We start from the raw sequence: 18,814 nt of genomic DNA, 5'->3' as shown, positions 1-18,814 counted from the left end.
GGCTTTAGCCCATGGTACATAAACAAGTGTGATGTGATCCACAATCTGAGGCTTGGAAATGCTTGTGCACTGGGGCTTTGCCTCTTTTACTGCTAGAAACCCTTGCCTCCACATGAATAAGACCAAGAAAACCTGAAGAACGAGGAGAGACATGGAGCTCAACTGGCACCAACGGACAGCCAGCCCTTCTGGCCAGATATCCGAGTCAGTCATCTTAGACAAAGCACCAGCCAGCTCCAGGGCTGACTGCAGAACTGCTCAGGGAACCACAGACTTGGGAGCAATAGGAAGAAAGTTAAATCTTTGTATTTGGGTTGAAGTGTTACACAGCAAAAACTAATAGATACACCGGCAACGACTGGGTTTATATCAGTATCATCCTCGCGCTCAGTTGCTGAGTCTTGTCCAACTCTCTGCTACCCAGTGTACTGTAGCCCACCAGGCTCCTTAGTCGATGGAATTCTCCAGGCAAGAAGACTGGGGTGGGTTGCCATTTCCTCCTCCAGGGTATCTTCTTGATCCAGGGAATGAACCTGAGTCTCTTGACTGGCAGGCAGATTCTTTCCAATGAGCCACCAGGAAAGCCCATATCAATATAGGGACCTTTATCCTTTTTTGCCTCAATATCTCTGTCCCATTTGAGGTCACTTGCTTTGCTGGAGGTCTTTAAAATGGATGCATATGGGGTGTTCAGGTATCACCTTGCTTCAAGCAAGAGTTAAGTATCTCCTGAGAGGTCTTAATTTACATAGGTAACTCTTGATATGGCAGTTAAAAAAAAAAAAAAAGACAGTGTAATTCAGGAAAATGGTCTTAGAATATGATTTCTGTGCCTGCTTTTCAGTTGTGGACAAACCTTGATATCAGCAGTGACTCAGTAGTGGACAATAAGCCCAGCCGATCAATGGTTTATAATTTCGAATTAGACCCTACCTTTTCGCATTAGTCAGGGATCTACAGAGAAACAGAACCAATAGTGTGTGTGTGTTGTGTGTGTGTGTGTGTGTGTGTGTGTGCATGTGTGTGTATAGACAGAGAGTTATTTATCTTAAGAGAATGACTCATACAATTTTGAGGGCTGATACGTCTAAAATCTGGAGAGCAGATGGACAGGCTAGAGATCCAGGGAGGAGCTGAGGTTGTAATTCATGTTCAAAGGCTATCTGGAGGCATAATTCCCTGTTCATCAGGGGATCTTAGTCTTTTTCCTATTATGGCTTCAACTGATCTGGTGAGGCCCACCACATTATAGAGGGCAATCTGCTTTACTCAAAGCCCACTGATTTAAGTGTAAATCACGTCTAAGATGCCTTCACCAAAACATCTGCCATAATGTTTGACCAAATATCTGTTTACTGTGGCCCAGCCAAGTTGGCACATAAGATTAATCATCACACTCATCCTGTTGCTGACTGACTCCTCAGACAAAGTCATCATACCTGAGAAAGTCACTTGTTCTTGACCATATAGAACTGTCTAGCCTAGGAGGCTGGATATAGCAGATTTCTGCATGGTTATGATCTGGGATGTGTGCATTGTTTATGACTAATGAATCATAGCAAACATTCCCTCCATTTGCTTCCCTCCTTAATTCTCACTGATGAATTCTGGAGGAGGGGAAGCTATGCATCTGAGTAGTCATCTAAATGAACAGAAATTTAGGAAATAAAAAATACATGGAATTCCACTTTGATAGGATAGTGTTAGGGACTGCAGGAGTGGAGTTTCCACTTTTTTTTTTTTTTTTATTAAATTTGGTTGGAATTACAATGATGTGACCAAAGAGTAGTAAATGTGTCAGAGGTAGAAAGTGTGATTTCACAATCCTTTGTTTACAGGCTTTAAAAATCTTTGTCAGTTTATGCAAAAAGCTTCTAAAAGTAGAAGGATTAAAGCCACAGGATATAAAGGCTGGGACAAAACAAATGAATGTGGTTAATAACAGATATGTAGGCTCTCAAGGATATTAACATAAATAAAAATTCATCATGAGAAATAATTACATTCCCCATTTTGGCCCACCCTCTAATTCTCCTGGGCATGGAAAAATAATGGGAAGGTTAACACATTTCTCACATTTCTAAGCATGTTATTATTTCTTGCTTACACAAAAATTACATAAAAGCAATCACTTGGAATCTGAGAGTAGATGACATATACTAGACTCGGATAAAAGCTTAACCAAAATAGAAAAGCAATCTGGTATTGCTGACAATATTGTCACAAAAATATTACATTTTATGAAGGGGATTTCTCAGAATTCAATAACAACATGTTTAGCAGTTAAATTGAGTCATTTGCATATAGTGGCAAAGTGAAAATACAGTAATCTCATTTTTCCTGCCTAATAGGATTTCCTGGGGCTGGATTGCTGGGGACACACTCATCTCCTTGCTTTCTGCCCATCATATTCCTCCCTCCGTATTTTTTTCCTCTCCATCAAGCTTTTTCTCTCTTTTTGCTCTACCTTTATTTGCATTATTCTTCTCCACCCCACACTCTCTTTGTTTCTCCCTTTTCTATCAGTTTCTTATTCACTAAAAGTGACCCCCCACTGACTACCATTAACCCATTCCTGGGTATGAGCAGAGAAAATGAATCATCATTTTTCATCTCTCTTCTTATGAGACCTTTTCCCTCCAAGTCTGCCTTACTATTGTTATTATTATTGTTTCTATCCTGGCAACTTTTTCTAGACCAGATCGAAAGAATTGTAGGACTTGACTGTTCACTAGAAGATGCAGTTAAATCCCGCAAAATCTGGAAAAGGAGGATTACATGCTTATTGAAGGTATGTGTGTGTGTGTGTGTGTGTATACAAACATTCACATATGTTTTGATTATTTCTTTCTTTTCTGTATAAATTATTTGGATAAACTTTAAACCATCAGAACCAGAAAGGCACAGTGATTAAGAGGGAGGGCTCTGACATTAAATTTGCTGCTGCTGCTGCTAAGTTGCTTCAGTCGTGTCCGACTCTGTGTGACCCCATAGACGGCAGCCCACCAGGCTCCGCCATCCCTGGGATTCTCCAGGCAAGAATACTGGAGCGGGTTGCCACTTCCTTCTCCAATGCATGAAAGTGAAAAGTGAAAGTGAAGTCTCTCAGTCGTGTCCGACTCTTCTCGACCCCATGGACTGCAGCCTACCAGGCTCCTCCGTCCTTGGGATTTTCCAGGAAAGAGTACTGGAGTGGGGTGCCATTGCCTTCTCTCGACATTAAATTTAGACGCACACATTTGGGGTTTTTTACTTGGAGTCTTTTTGAGATTCTGAGGCTACATGTGAGTCAGACACTGATGGTGACCCCTGGTCATTGTCACCTGCTCACCCAAGTTCCTGCTGGGGTGTCCATTGCTCTCCCACCAGAGGCTCTCCAAGGTAAGTGCCTCTTTGGACATGGAACTTAGGGAGAACCTGGGAGCTACTGCCCCTGTGATCTCAGGTTTGCCCTTCCTTCTGGGAGCTTGCTGTGCCTCTGGAGGCAGTGTGGGTACCCGACCATCACACACCCATCTCACTCCTCCTCCCCAGTCCTGGGAAATTCTCTCTCTCTTGCTCTCTCCCACTCTTTTCTTTTACATCAAGTGCCTCTTTGCCTTTAACTTCTTCCAAGTCCCTCTGCTTCTTTCAGCCAAGCCCTGGTTCTCTTCTACTGCCTCTGTGAATCCTCTTTCTCCTCTGAGCTTACACAGGACAACTTACAGGCACATTTCCCCTGGAGCAATGGAGTGCAGGACTTTATTCCATTTGAATGGCTTGGGGAGGAGAGCAGCCAACGTGCAATGGGGGAAAAAAGAGAAAATATAGGAGGAAAAACTTTCAAATTAATTTCAAAACATTATCTAGCTACTAGTTTGTTTGTTTGTTTAAAAATTAAACAAACATTAGGATTTATTTTTCAGCTTGCTGAAACTGAACACTTCTTAACAACTTTTCTCAGCCCTACCTTATGTGCTTTCATTCTTGAGACAGTCTCATCTGTGACTTGGCCATCATCTAGTTTCCCCATATTTCTCTTCTAAGACCTTTCTCCATAGTTCGTTTGGGCTGCTAACACAGAGCACCATAGACCAGGTGGCTAAGAAACAATACAAATTTATTTCTCACAGATGCAGAAGCTGGGAAGTCCAAGGTCAAAGTACTAGCAGATCTAGTATCTGGTGAGAAGCCACTTCCTGATTCATGGACAGCCAGCTTCTCACTGTGCCCTCACAGGAGAGCAGAAAGCCAGCTTTCATATCTTTTCTTATAAGGTCACTGCTCCATTTTGTGAGGGCTCTGCCCTTAAGATCTAATCATTTCCAAAAGCCCCTACCTCATAATATTATCACATAGGAGGTCGGGATTTTTTTTATTGAAATATAGTTGGTTTACAATGTTGTGTTCTTTTCTGCTGTACATCACAGTGATTCAGATACACACACATACACATTTTCTTTTTTGGGCTTCCCTGGTGGCTCAGCAGTAAAGAATCTGCTTGCAAAGCAGGAGATATGGGTTCTATCCCTGAGTCAGGAAGATGCTTGGAGAAGGCAATGGCAACCCACTCCAGTATTCTTGCCTGGGATATCCTATGGACAGAGGAGCCTTGCAGGTTACAATCCATGAGATCACAAAGAGTAGGACACGACTTAGCGACTAAACCACCACCACAGCATTCTTTTTTATATATAGTTATATATGTACTTTATATATTTATATATATATTCTTTTTCATATTATTTAATATACTGTGGTGTTGGAGAAGACTCTTGAGGTCCTTGGACTGCAAGGAGATCAAACCAGTCAATCCTAAAAGAAATCATTACTGAATATTAATTGGAAGGACTGATTCTGAAGCTGAAGCCCCAATACTTTGGCCACCTGATGCAAAGAACTGACTCATTTGAAAAGACCCTGATGCTGGGAAAGATTGAAGGCAGGAGGAGAAGGGGACGAGAGAGGATGAGATGGTTGCATGGCATCACTGACTCAATGGACATGAGTTTGAGCAAGCTCTGGAGATTGGTGATGGACAGGGAAGCCTGGAGTGCTGAAGTCCATGGGGTTGCAAAGAGTCAACAGGACAGAGTGACTGAACTGAACTGATTGAATATAATTACATGGGGATTAGGGTTTAAAATATAAATTCTGAGTGGCCACAAAGTTTCAGTCTATAGAATCACTTGTTACCTTGTTTGGTTCCTTCTTCATGTAATAATGTTGACTAAGTGATTGCCATGTGTCAGCCCTGGGTCTGCATTGGTCAAATGAAGTTGTCCCTCTAGCCCCCTTGATTGTTCCCGCTCTAAGTGTCACTTACCACAGACTGCCTCATGTTATAATAATTTCTAAGCTAATAATAGTAGATTCAAACTATAAGTTTAGCAAACTCTCCCAGTACACTAGGTCTTAAATTCATCTTTGTAGTTTCCAGAGCACACAGGTAGGAATACAATAAATATTTGATGAATTAATAAGTGATAATGATAATGCTATAAAACATTCAAATATATTTGTAGTGATAAAATTTTATTAAAATATTACTAAAAACACCATGTTTGCTGTTAATAGCTTCATACCTGGGGATGAAATACAACTCTAGGTCTCTGAAGTTAATTAGCAAGTGAAAAGTGAGTGTTTGTCACTCAGTTATGTCCAACTCTTTTTGATCCCATGGACTGTAGTCCAAGAGGTTCCTCTGTCCATGGGGTTCTCTAGGCAAGAATGCTAGAGTGGGTTGCCATTCCCTTCTAAGCGGAATTTCCTGACCCAGGGCTTGAATCCAGTTCTCTTGCACTGTAGGCAGATTCTTTACCGTCTGAGCCACTAGGGAAGTCCCACAATTAGCGAGTGAACTAGTGTAAATTTCATTAGAGGAAAGAGACAGGATGGAGACACACAGCAAACACACTGCTGCTGCTGCTGCTCAGTCACTTCAGTCGTGTCCGACTCTGTTCGACCCCATAGACGGCAGCCCGCCAGGCTCCTCCGTCCCTGGGATTCTCCAGGCAAGAACACTGGAGTGGGTTGCCATTTCCTTCTCCAACGCATGAAAGTGAAAAGTGAAAGTGAAGTTGCTCAGTCATGTCTGACTCTTCGAGACCCCGTGAACTGCAGCCTACCAGGCTCCTTTGTCCATGGGATTTTTCAGGCAAGACCACTGGAGTGGGGTGCCATTGCCTTCTCTGCAGGACACATATTACCTTGCCCTACTTCTTCTTCTGAAAATTCACTGATTTGTGTGTGTGTGTGTGTGTGTGTGATTTGTTTTGGGGAAGGTTTAGCTCTCCTGACCCAAAGCTGTATGTGGTATGGGTTCAGTGGTGCACGCTGATGCCTGTCTTCTCCTTATCTATCCACAGGCTGATGTTTGAGATTTCGTTGTCAGAAAGGACTTCATCCACTAAAGATTTGATCTGTGTTAAATGACAATACTTATTAGTGGAGCACGGGGTGAGAACTAGGGCTCTGGAGGGAAAAGTCTTTGAAGACAATGTTCAAGTTTATAGATACTTTCAATGTTCAAGTTATAGATACAGGTGGTGCTAAGTGAAAGAGGAGAGTGAAAAAGCTGGCTTACAACTCAACATACAAGAAATGAAGGTCGTGGCATCCAGTCCCATCACTTCATGGCAAATAGATGGGGAAACAATGGCAACAGTGACAGACTTTATTTTCTTGGGCTCCAAAATCACTGCAGATGGTGACTGCAGCCATGAAATTAAAAGATGCTTGCTCCCTGGAAGAAAAGCTATGACCAATCTAGGCAATGTATTAAAAAGCAGAGACAAAGTTCCTAGTCAAGGCTATGGTTTTTCCAGTGGTCATGTATGGTTGTGAGAGTTGGACCATAAAGAAGCCTGAGCACTGAAGGATTGATGCTTTTGAACTGTGGTGCTGGACGACTCTTGAGAGTCCCTTGGACACCAAGGAGATCAAACCAGTTAATCCTAAAGGAATCAGCCCTGAATCTTCATTGGAAGGACTGTTGCTGAAGCTGAGTCTCTAATACTTTGGCCACCTGATGTGAAGAGCTGACTCACTGGAAAAGACCCAGATGCTGGGAAAGATTGAGGGCAGGAGGAGAAGCGGGTGCCAGAGGACAAGATGGTTGAATGCCATCAAAAACTCAATAGACATGAGTTTAAGCAAACTCCAGGAGATGGTGAAGGACAGGGAAGCCTGGTGTGCTGCAGTCCACAGGGTCGCAAAGAGTCAGACACGACTTAGCCACTGAACAAAAACAACCATATCCAGGTGGTGCTAGTGGTAAAGAACCCGCCTGCCAATGCAGGAGACATAAGAGACATCCTGGGTCGGGAAGATCCCCTGGAGGAGGGCCTGGAAACCCACTCCAGTATTCCTTAAAGAGAATCCCCATGGACAGAGGAGCCTGGCAGGCTGCAGTCCATAGGGCTGCGAAGAGTTGGATGTGATTGAAGCAACTTAGCACACACTTCCTTTGGGAGTTTAACTGAGTCTTCCCTAGATGGCTGAGATGTTTGGTGGAGAGATGCTTTACCAAAAAAAGCCACTCTTACTGAACTTATCTGGACATTAAAATGCTTGTTTTTCAATTTGTGTCTGTGAATAGAATTCTAAAAAAATTGTCCTAAAAATTTGGAGAGCTTGAAAAAGTTACAATAACCAGTTTCTGTTTTTAGAATTGAATTTTGCAGCAGGTTTCCTATTTCTGGCTAATATGTTTTGGCTTATTAAACTCAAGTTTCTCTGCATCTTCCCCAAAAGAGATTTTTTTCTTCCTGGCATTCTGTGTGAATAGGAAACTTTCAGGGTTTCTGTTCCTTTGACATTTATGGACATGAGGGCAATTAAAAGAAAATTGACTGGTTTTTCTTCCACCTCATCTTCCTTTGACTTGTTTGCTCCTATTTCCAAGCCCATTTATTATTGATAGAGTGTTTATTTTCAGAACTTTGGTGCATTTTGTAAAACCGACCCACAGCTCTTGCTCCTGAAAGGGAGGAAGGCAGCAGTTGCTATTAAACCAGTGGCCACTCACTTTGGCTTGGGTAGCACAGCCTGTGTGCTCTTGGTGTCTCTGGGGTATGGGGTAGGGCGTGGTCTCCTGAGGGGTTGGAACAGCAGGTGGTCTCCTTGAGCACCAGGCTAGAGGGTGGTCTCCAGTCATTCAAGGTGACTCACCAACCCTGAGAGTGGTGCCATTTCCAGGGTCGCAACCCTCTCTGGTTGACTTGAGGGCATTTGATCACATCTCCTGGGAACACTTACTTTGCAAGCCTTTTTGTTTCCTTGAAGAAGGGTCTGGCAGCTTGCCCTGTCTAGGCCCTGGAGAACTGGAAAGAAGTTTCTATTTTCCTCTAAGTGGATAATGAACAAAGAGTAACAAAATCACTCACTGGGAACAGCCAGGATGTCCCAAACCATTCATGTCTTCAGATTTTCAGTAACGCTTGCTGTCCCCACTCACATGGCTGCCTTCCCAACAATTAGTGGGTGTGACTGCCCGAGAGGCAAAGGCATAAAAGTGCCCCGGTGCCCCAGCTCTGTGCCCCCACCGTGGTGGTCTGGATGACTGAGGGCTTGGGCTCCTTCCTCATGGACGAGAGATCTGAAGGTCTCCCTGGGAATCTCAGCGGCCAGGCACCTCCCACTTCCCTCTGGTTAGAGGCCCCTGCCCCCCCACCCAGCTGCTTTGCCCTTTGGATCATGCTGCTGCTGCTGCTAAGTTGCTTCAGTCGTGTCTGACTCTGTGCAACCCCATAAACCGAATGAGGTCAATACAAACTGTCCTCCCTCCGGCGCCCACTCTGCAGTGGTATCTGGAGACTCCCTTCTTCGGCTGACTGCCAAATGGCCTGCAGGACTGCCTGGCCACCAAGAGGAAGCAAACACAGGATGCTATTTTTGTTCTCAGGGGCCAAGTTCACAATCACAGCACAGAGTGTGGGAAGGGAGGTGGGGGTGCCTCCCTCCTATCTGGCCATCAAATGTCTTCTCCGTGGGGATATCATTTCCCAAATGGGAGTCAAGGAACTGGGCCCGGGCACTGGGGTCCTACCGGGATCTCTCAATGAGAGAACCAGCTCTGGGAGATGTCAGGAAGTGTGTTTGGTTCAAGGAGATGCTGAGGCCCACAGGCTCAGCTTGCCTTAGGCCTTTGCCCTCAGGGCGAGACAGGCAACACCCAAGAGCCCCAAGGCTGGGAAATCCCCGACAACACACACAGGCACACCTGGAAATGAGTTCTCATTGGCAGCCGGCTCAGTGGAAGGTGAAACTCACCTGGGAACAAGTTTTCAAGGTATCTGCTAGAAGAGAAAATCAAGGAAGCTTCTAGAATACTGGGGCTGAAGGGGAGAATCAGGCAGGGCCCAGCTGCAGGTCCAGATGAAGATTTTTGGTCAATATTCTAGGATTTATTTATGTATTTTATTTATGTTTGGCTATATTAGGTCTTCATTGCTACAGGCATGTTTTCTCTAGTTGCGGCAAGTGTAGCCGAATCTCTAGCTTCCACACCCGGGCTTCTCATTGCATTGACTTCTCTTGCTGCGGAGCACAGGCTCTAGAGTATGGGCTCAGCAGTTCTGGTACTCAGACTTAGCTGCCCCATGGCATGTGGGACCTTCACGGACCAGCGATGGAACCTGCATCCTCTGCATTGGCAGATGGATTCTTAACCACTGGACCACCAGGCAAGTTCTCTAGGATTTATTTTTGACCATGATTGACTCCTTCCAGAAGCAGCAAGCCAGTTGGCAGGAGGTGGGGATAGGGGGTGGGGTACAGAGCTGGGCAGCTACCAGCCCACTTGCCCTCTCCAGCTATTAGACTAGGGGAAATTCAGCTTCATTCTTCCCTCAATGAGTCTGTATGGAGCACCTCTGTGTGCTGGGTTCACTGAGGGGATGAAAAGGTGAAAGGACATAAGGTCCCTGACCCAGAGGATTCTCTCTCTGGGAAAGGGAAAACAATAAACAGATAAAACACTTTAGAGAGCAAGGCACATCCTGAGGAGCTTCAAGAGAGCAGGTTGTGGGGCAGAGCCGTGTATCGGTGGCCTGTGAGGACACCAGGTGATAATAAGAAGGTGCCAGGTACACAGGGGCCTGAGGAAGAATATCAGGAAAAGGGAGGGACAAGTTCAACGGCCCAATTCAGAATTAGGGGCTCACAGACCAAGCCTCCTCTCTCTCCTCATCTACACAGTGGCCTCACCAAGCTTCCAAGAAAGAGCCAAGCACATTATGGGCTGTCAAGTGTAAGTCCTTGAACTTGGCTGACAGCACAGTCCATTCAAGGACCTAAACCCTGGTGGCTCTCGATTTCGACAGCACAAACCACCCCCGACTCCCCACTGCTATTTCAGTCCAGTTCCCCACGTGTCCCTCCTGCACAAACCTTCCCGTCTCCTCTTCTCACCAGTTCATTAGGTTAAGAGACCTCACAAGAGCCTGCCTGCGCGGAGCTCCCTGAGCACAGAGAGTGACATGAATGGGTGTGTGTGTGTGTTCACCCTGGTTGACTTTCTGTTCTGAGCATATATCATACTAATGCACAGGACATCTTTGGGATTTTGGCCTCTAGAAACCATGGAATCATGAACTGAAGAAATCCTCAGAAATCCTTTGGCTCTGGCCCCTGTTTTGTAACAGATCAGCTACTAAGCATGAGTGTCATTCCCGCATTTAAAGGTCTCCTTTAACGGTATCCCAGATCCCTGGACTGACATCCTTCTATGATCTGTTCGCCTTCTGAGCAGGAAGCTCTTCTTTTCACTGATGCTCCCTCCTCCTGCAAGTCATCCCTGTTTCTGGTCCCTGTGGAGACAGAGGAACGATGGGGAAGAGCATGGCTAGGCTTCCTTAAGACGATTTTCTCCAGCTGAACAACCCCAACTTAATCTTCCCAGGAGGCTCTAAGGAGCAGTGGGAGGAGGTGCCCATAGCACTAGCTTCAGAGATGGGAGCCAGAGAGGCAACTCACTGAGCCCCACTGTAATCTCCTCAGGTCCCACGGGTTCGGCCTTTGTAAACAAGTCAGAAGAGCAGGCAGCGCTCATCCAGCTGTACCTCTGGGCTGGGCTCGGGGCAAGTGTCATTTCATGTGCACTGTCACAGCTGTTGTGCAGTGGGCACTGTGGCTCCCACTCAGACCATGAATAAGCTGACATTGGAAAAGAATACACGGTTTTCCCAGGACTCATCCTGGAGCTGAAACTTGAACTCAGCTTTGATGCCTAAGTCAATTGCCATATTGTAACACTTTAAAATAATGATGAGCTATTTAGAAAGAGTTCCCTACTCCTCCTCCCTCCCGCTGCCTTCCCAATCCTGTATATGGAGCAACTTTTGATAAGGAGGGCTTCCCTAGTGGGTCAGATGGTAAAAAATCTACCTGAAATTCAGGAGACACAAGTTCGATCCCTGAGTCAGAAAGATCCCCTGGAAAAGGGGATGGCTACCCACTCCAGTATTCTTGCCCAGAGAATTCCACGGACAGAGGAGGTTGGCAGGCTACAGTCCATAGCGTCATAAAGAGTCAAACACGACTGAACAACTAACACTTTTGATATGGAGGGAAGTGTCAATTTCACTTAAGTATAAAATTTAAGTATAAAGGGAAATAACTCCAGGATAAGGAGAATTGCTACCATTGACAAAGAATCTCTTTAGGGCCAAGACCTTCAGTCTATCATTTAGTATTCATAATGTCCCTGCAAGATAGACACTGCTGCCCCCATAGTAAAGACAAGGAAATCAAGGATCCTATTGGTTAAGTAATTTGCCAAGTTGAAGGGCTGTCGTGGTAACTCTGGAGGGTCTGCCTTTGAAATTCTTCATCTCGACATATATTGACTCTGAAGGTCAATTCAGATGGAAATGGGGGGCCCAACCCCATTCTGCCATCATAGACCATATGTTACAAGTCCAGCTGATAAAGTCTTGCTTATCATGCATCAGCCGTACACATAAAGGGAAGAAAAAAGTCAGGACTTGACAGTGAAGACTGCAAATAAAAGGAACAAGAGGAATCAGTTTTCAACCTCTACCTCCTCCTTGAAAGTTAAGAAGCAAGATCTATAACCGAGCCAGGGAACTTGCTATTTGACCTTGGCGTTACATATACAGCCAAAACCTACCAGAGAGCTGAAGGTCTGGCTTGAATCCTGGTTCTGACACTGACTGTACAAACATAAGTAAGTCGTGTCACTTCACTGAACTCTAGTTTCCTCCTGGATAAGACTGACGTAATACTAATATCATGCCGCCCTATTAAGTATGTCATACTATTGCATAATGGGCTTCCCAAGTGGCGCTAGTGGTAAAGAACACACCTGTCAAGTAAAGAGATGTGGGTTTGATCCCTGGGTCGGGAAGATGCCCAGAGGAGGGCATGGCAACCTGCTCCAGTATTCTTGCCTGGAGAATCATATGGACAGAGGAGCCTGGCGGGCCACATTCCATAGCGTCGCAAAGAGTCAGACATGATTGAGGCGACTTAGCACACACATTATTGTATAATAATAATCCATAATGTTACCTGCCTTGACTACCTCACATGTTATTATGAAGATCGGATGGAGTCACATGTGTGAAAACATTAAAGCTTTAAACAGATGTATGACTATGCGGCTGGTCATGACTGCCGTTTGGAGACTTGTCACAGCTATGGTCCCAGTGTTGTCACTCCCAGAAGACAGCCCTGAGAGCCTGTGAAATCAAGGCAGTTTTCTCTGGAATCTCAGCAGAGTTGGGAAGAAGGGCCTGAAATGGGTCCCATGGGTTGCACGGCATGGAGCGGTTCTGAATCAACTGCCCTTTGAAGTTAAGTGCATCTTCTCGTTCGATATCTACTGTGTGGGCATTTTGGATGGTTTCTAATGCATCCACCCTCAGTCAAAATCAAACACTAATAAAATAATGTATCCCACTTGGGGCTTGGCCTTCTTTCTGTTTTTCCTATTCCCTCTTTCCCACCTCCCCCACATTTTTCCTTCCGCACGTTGGTCCATCTGTTTAGACAGGATGTGCCTGGCAGTCAGGGAGTGTATTTATTTCAGCTTTCTGGCACAAGTGCCTGGAGCCATGAGAGAAGGTGAAAACGATCAGGTTCAGAATAGACTGCAGGGATCGCCTTTGATACCATAACCGTAACTTACCTGTCATGTGTGTGATGTGCTTTGCAGACTGGTCGTAGATGGACATTGGGTATAGACATGCATGTTCCTGCTACAGAGAACAGTCACAGTGTTGGAGCCAGAGAGACCTGGGTTGCAATCTTGTCCTGCCACAGACCAGCTGTGTGACTTAGTTACTTGACTTAGTTACTGTGTGACTTAGTTACTTCTCTCTGGGTGAGGAAAGCAGGCTTGTCTGATTGATAACAGTGAGATCTGAAAAGCAAAGAACCTGGTGGCCATTGCTTCTCAAAAGACACTTGCCTCCTTTAAACCCATTCAAACGATGCTGTTCTTGGACCATCTGAGTGGACCTTCTGCACCTCTATACTTCTGATGAGGTCAGTTACGACCTATCACCCTTGTGGATGAACACATAGCAGGGATTGGATGCAGGCATCGGCAGACTTGCATGGCACACATTGGTTTGGAGGGAGATCTGAAGAGATTTTCCCGCTTTCCCACAAACCTCTTCTGTGACGATTGAGAAGGACACACCGCCGGCTGGCCAGGGCTTGGCAGTTGTGGAAGGACCGCTTTCAGAGGGTGGGTGGGACTGGCTGGGGACCAGGGAGTGGGTGGGGCGTGACTGGTGGTGAGCAGGCCGAGGCCACTGCAGAGTACAAGGGAGGAGGGGTGGGTGCCTGCCCTGCCAGCTCTAGATGCCAGCAAGAGCTTTGCAGAATGTGTGGGCCAGGTCGTCACTGCTGCTAACTATTATTTAGTCCCTGCTTACTGGTGCTATAACTCAGCCTTGTTGGGAGGGCAGTTTGGGGCTTTCTTTTTATTTTTAAGAAGAGGACTTTTGCTTTGCTCCTTCTTAAGCACTCCATTCCTTTACTATGTCCCCACTCCCTGGATGCTCCAGCCCCAGGGGAGTATTTTAATCCCAAGCACCAGCACCTGCCCATCTGGGAGATAAGTACCTTGCCTGCCTGAGGCTTTGATCTGAAGATTGCAGGAGGACAACCTGCTGCAGCTTCACTTTTTCTTCCTTGATTCTTTTCCAACACCAGGTTTTCTGTCTACTCCAGTTTAATCTCATTGAAACCAAGTCCTGCCTTCAGGGTGTCGTCTTGGGGGAAGCACAGAACCAGAACGTGGACAGTCCTGGAAGGACTCGTTTCCCTCCCCTTGATCACCTGTGCCTTCTTTCTGAGGCTCAGCCACAGCCGTGCTGTGCAAAACACAGACTGTTCTATAAGCACCATTCAAGAAGCTGGTGTTCTGGTCTGCTGGGCCTGAGAGGATGTCACCATTAGCTGCAAAGGATGGCAGAGGAAACACCAGGGCAACTACAAAGATCACTCAGTTTTCTTCTCTAATGCGATCACTTCCCCTTATTACCAAGTCAGCCTAAGTACACTGTTGGCTAAATGAAACAAGGTGTTGATGTGGTGTGTTGACTCTGATTTGCACCTACCTATGGGACTGCAAGGAGATCCAACCAGTCCATTTTAAAGGAATAAGTCCTAAATATTCATTGGAAAGACTGATTCTGAAGCTGAAACTCCAATACTTTGGCTACCTAATGCAAAGAACTGACTCATTTGAAAAGACCCTGATTCTGGGAAAGACTGAAGGTGGGAGGAGAAGGGACAACAGAGTATGAGATGGTTGGATGGCATCACTGACTCGATGGACATGAGTTTGGGTAGGCTCCAGGAGCTGGTAATGGACAGGGAGGCCTGGCGTGCTGCAGTTCATGGGGTCGCAAAGAGTTGGACATGATTGAGCAACTGAACTGAACTGAAGGGACTAGTCTGAGGAAGAGGCAGATGGTATTTCATTCTTTCTGTTTGGAAAGAATGTGGCCAAACTTTACAGTACAACACAGAAGGACAAAGCAAGGGGCATCAAACCCCGTTAGAGACTGTTGCAATCACTCAGGCTAGAAACCATGGCATCTGAACTAAAGAACCCAAGGTGAAGAAAGAGATAATAGATGCATCAGGGTAATGTTTAAGAAGCAGGATCCCATAGTTCTGTGACTGAAAGGCAGAGGGAGATGAAGGCCCTGGAGGGAAGGATGTGTGTGTTAGTCATTCAGCCATGTCTGACTCTTCGTGACCCCATGGGCTTTAACCTGCCAGGATCCTCTTCCATGGGATTCTCCAGGCAAGAAGACTGGAGTGGCTCGCCATTCCCTTCTCCAGGGGATCTGCCCAATACAAGGATCAAACTTGGGTCTCCTGCATTGCAGACAGATTCTTTCCTGTCTGAGCCACCAAAGAATAACATGGAGGAAAGGATAGTAGTGCCTTTTTAAGATAAGAGACATTCAAGTGGAAAGCTCCATATAGGGATCTGTTCTGTTTGAGATGGCTGTGAGACACAGAGTTGTGAAATGCATGGTTGACAGTTTCGAAAGCCCCAGAGAAGTCTGGGCTAGAAATCTGGGAGTGTGTGTGTGTGTGTGTGTGTGTGTGTGCATGCTCAGTTGTGTCCGACTCTTTGTGACCCCATGGACTGTAGTCGGCCAGGCTCCTCTGTCCATGGGATTCTCCAGGCAAGAAAATAGGAGTGGGTTGCCATTTCCTTCTCCAGAGATCTGGGAGACTTCCCCACAAAGATCATGAATAAGTGGTAGTAGTTAAACCCACCTGGAGGAATATGCACTCTATGAGCTGGGAGGAGAGATGAGGGGAGCTGAGATGAAGGCAGGGGTGTACTGAGGCAGAAATAGAAGTAATAAGTGATGAAATGACTAATGATAGATATCCAACAAAAAAGATGGGAATAAATTCAGAGTTTAGATTAGTAATAATTAGTGCTTAGGGCAAGTTTGGTATGTAAATATGTTTTCTCTACAATAGCTTTATGCTGATGTCATAATATTTACATCAGTATCTGTTATTGGAGTTTTGTTTATTTTGTGTAGATATTTTAATAAGGGGGCATTTGAGAAATTCACAAGATTCTGGGGGACTGGCTTCTACTTCAGATGTGCCAACTTGAAGTCTGGATTGACTTGTATGCTCTTGCCCTCCTTGGTAGCCACAGGTATCCTAGGAAGAACCTAGGTGGGGCTTGGGAAACGAGTCCAGAAAAATCTGCCTTGTCTCAGTGACTCCTCGTGTCCCCTGCCTCTCTCCTCTCTCACTACAACCACTTCTGAGTGTCTGGATCTCTAAATGCCTGATCTCCATGGAGGACATCTGACGCATACAGGTGGGCTTGGAGAGCTTATGAGCAATCAGGCTTGGCAGGAACACAGGGCGTGTGTGGGAAAAGTGACTCACTGAGGACGAAATGGTAGCAGGAGCCAGGACTTAAAAGGTGGCAAACTAAGCACTTTATGAGCTAGAGAGACATGGCTTAGACGTGTGCTTAGCAAGACAACTCAGGGGATTTCCCTGGTGGTCCAGCGATTACGACTCTGTGCTCCTAGTGAAGGGGGCCTGGATTCAATCCCTGGTCAGGGACTAGATTCTGCATGCCATAACTAAGACTCAGCTCAGCCAAAAAAAAAAAAAAGATACCAAAAAAGAAAAAGAAAGATACCTCAAGTCATAGAGTGGAGGATGAGTTGTTGAGATGTGAGATGGAGGGAGGAACCCTAATCAGAAAGATGTTAAACCATCCAGCACCAGATAGTGAGAGCCGTATTAGAATCGGGGCAGCGGTAAGGATACCAGTTTATTAGGATCTAGAATGTGGATTCCAGACATGTAGCAGTTACAGTGAGAGAATGGGTACCTGACTGACTTGAATAATCAGGATAACAGAATTGTTGGAGATTGTTCCCGCTGAAGTCATTCATTGAATGTAACACCCTTACCTTAAAAAATGGAAAGTAATAACTATACTTTCTAATATTTGTGTCTACACTTAGAAAGGATTTTCCTCTGTTGTGTGCCCTTGTCTTCCTCCTACTCTCCATGAAAGCTGCCATCATCATAGGTTATTTCTATAGCCATTGCCCAGCCTCAGCAGAACTCACTTTCCATCCCATGTAACCCGGCACTGGATCTTAGACCCCTGACTTTGGGAAGAGTCACACATACTTTATTGGTGGTGATGAGGCCAGTACAACAGAAAACCAATGGAGTGCTTCCTAGTTTCTACAATTATTTTTGTAGAACGTTCAATAAGTTCACGCTGCTTGAATGCAACAGTGAGATGCTTCATGACTGACAGCCTCAGCAGTGCTCCCCACGCTCCACACGGATGCTCTGGAGGACATTCTAGTCTGAATACCCAAAGGCTATTACAAAATTCATGTTTTATTGCCTCTTCTTTGTCTAGGCTAACAGTCAAATGGATGTGATGAAATCATAGCTCTGACTCTCTCTCTCTGTCTCTCTTCTGTCTCCTCTCAGCAGATGGGTCTGGACAAGCGTGACTCAGGGCACACAGTCATCCCAGAGGCAGTTTGTAAAGTCATGGTTGATGTGCAGCCTCCTGGCCAGCACACATATCATTTTACCTACTCTTCCAAACAACCCTCAAGGTTAAGTAGGGCAAGTTATTTCTATTATTCCTGTTATTCCTGAGACTTAAAACTGAGGCCCAGTGTCAAACAACTGCACTATTAATAGTACCTGGAGTAGATTGGGGGTTGGGCAGAAAGATTTAGTTCTAGACATACTGAGATTGAGGTGCTTTTCCAGATGAAGACAGCAGATAGGCAAATAAATATTGGTATAAAGCTCAGGATGTAGACTGTGATGGAAGATACAGAATCAGGTATCTTCCTGATTACCAGTTTATTAGGGTAGTTATGCAGAAAGACAGGAGCAAACACTTTGAAATGAGGTGATTTACCAAACTTGGGTTTTCATCTAAAGTAGAGATAGAAAACAGGTGACCTATGGGTCAATTTCACCATACAGATATGGCTTTAGGAATGGAATTAGAACAGGGCTGTAAAAATTAAGAATCACCACATAGACAATTGATTTCCAGCATTTCCTTTAAATGCAGTAACTGTAGCATCCCAGGGTCCGTGGTCTCACACCTTGACAATATCAAGGAGTTGAGATGCCTTCATTCCCTTTAGACAGATCATTCTCTTCTGGTTTGCCACAGGCCCCTCTACTCCTCATTGTATTCTTGACTTACATCATTAATTGACCTTTATCCTCTACAATGCTTTGAGCTTGTGACCATCATCAGTTTGGCCAGACTGACCAACCTCTGGCTAAGTTCCTTCCTACAGTATATGCCAAAACTAGGCAGTTTCAGAGACCCATCTCCAACTGAAGAAACCTTCAGAAATGACTCAAACCCTTCAGAATCCTCATCTGACCCTTGGGAAAACTGCCTTAGTACTGCAATGATCTAATTTTTATAGCTTATCTCTCTTACCAGGCTCAGGCTCTATGAGAGCAGCACCACACCAATCACATGTCGATGAGTCCAATATTAACACGGTGGCCACACAGAGCAGACATGCAAAGCCGCTGTTGGCTATTGTTCAGTCACTAAACTGTGTCCAGCTCTTTCTGACCCCATGAACTGAACCACGCCAGGATTCCCTGTCCTTCACTCTCTCCCAGAGTTAGCTCAAACTCATGTCCATTGAGTCGGTGATGCCCTCCAACCATCTCATTCTCTGTCACCCCCTTCTCCTCCTTCCCCTCAGTCTTTCCTGGCATCACGGTCTTCTCCGATGAGTCAGTTCTTCCCATAAAGTGGCCAAAGTATTGGAGCTTCATGTTC

The sequence above is a fragment of the Bos indicus x Bos taurus genome, chromosome 28 (genome assembly GCF_003369695.1).
Source record: "Bos indicus x Bos taurus breed Angus x Brahman F1 hybrid chromosome 28, Bos_hybrid_MaternalHap_v2.0, whole genome shotgun sequence".
NCBI classification, from domain to species: domain Eukaryota; kingdom Metazoa; phylum Chordata; class Mammalia; order Artiodactyla; family Bovidae; genus Bos; species Bos indicus x Bos taurus.
The sequence above is the reverse complement of the archived record's forward strand: the minus strand, read 5'-3'. Positions refer to the sequence as shown.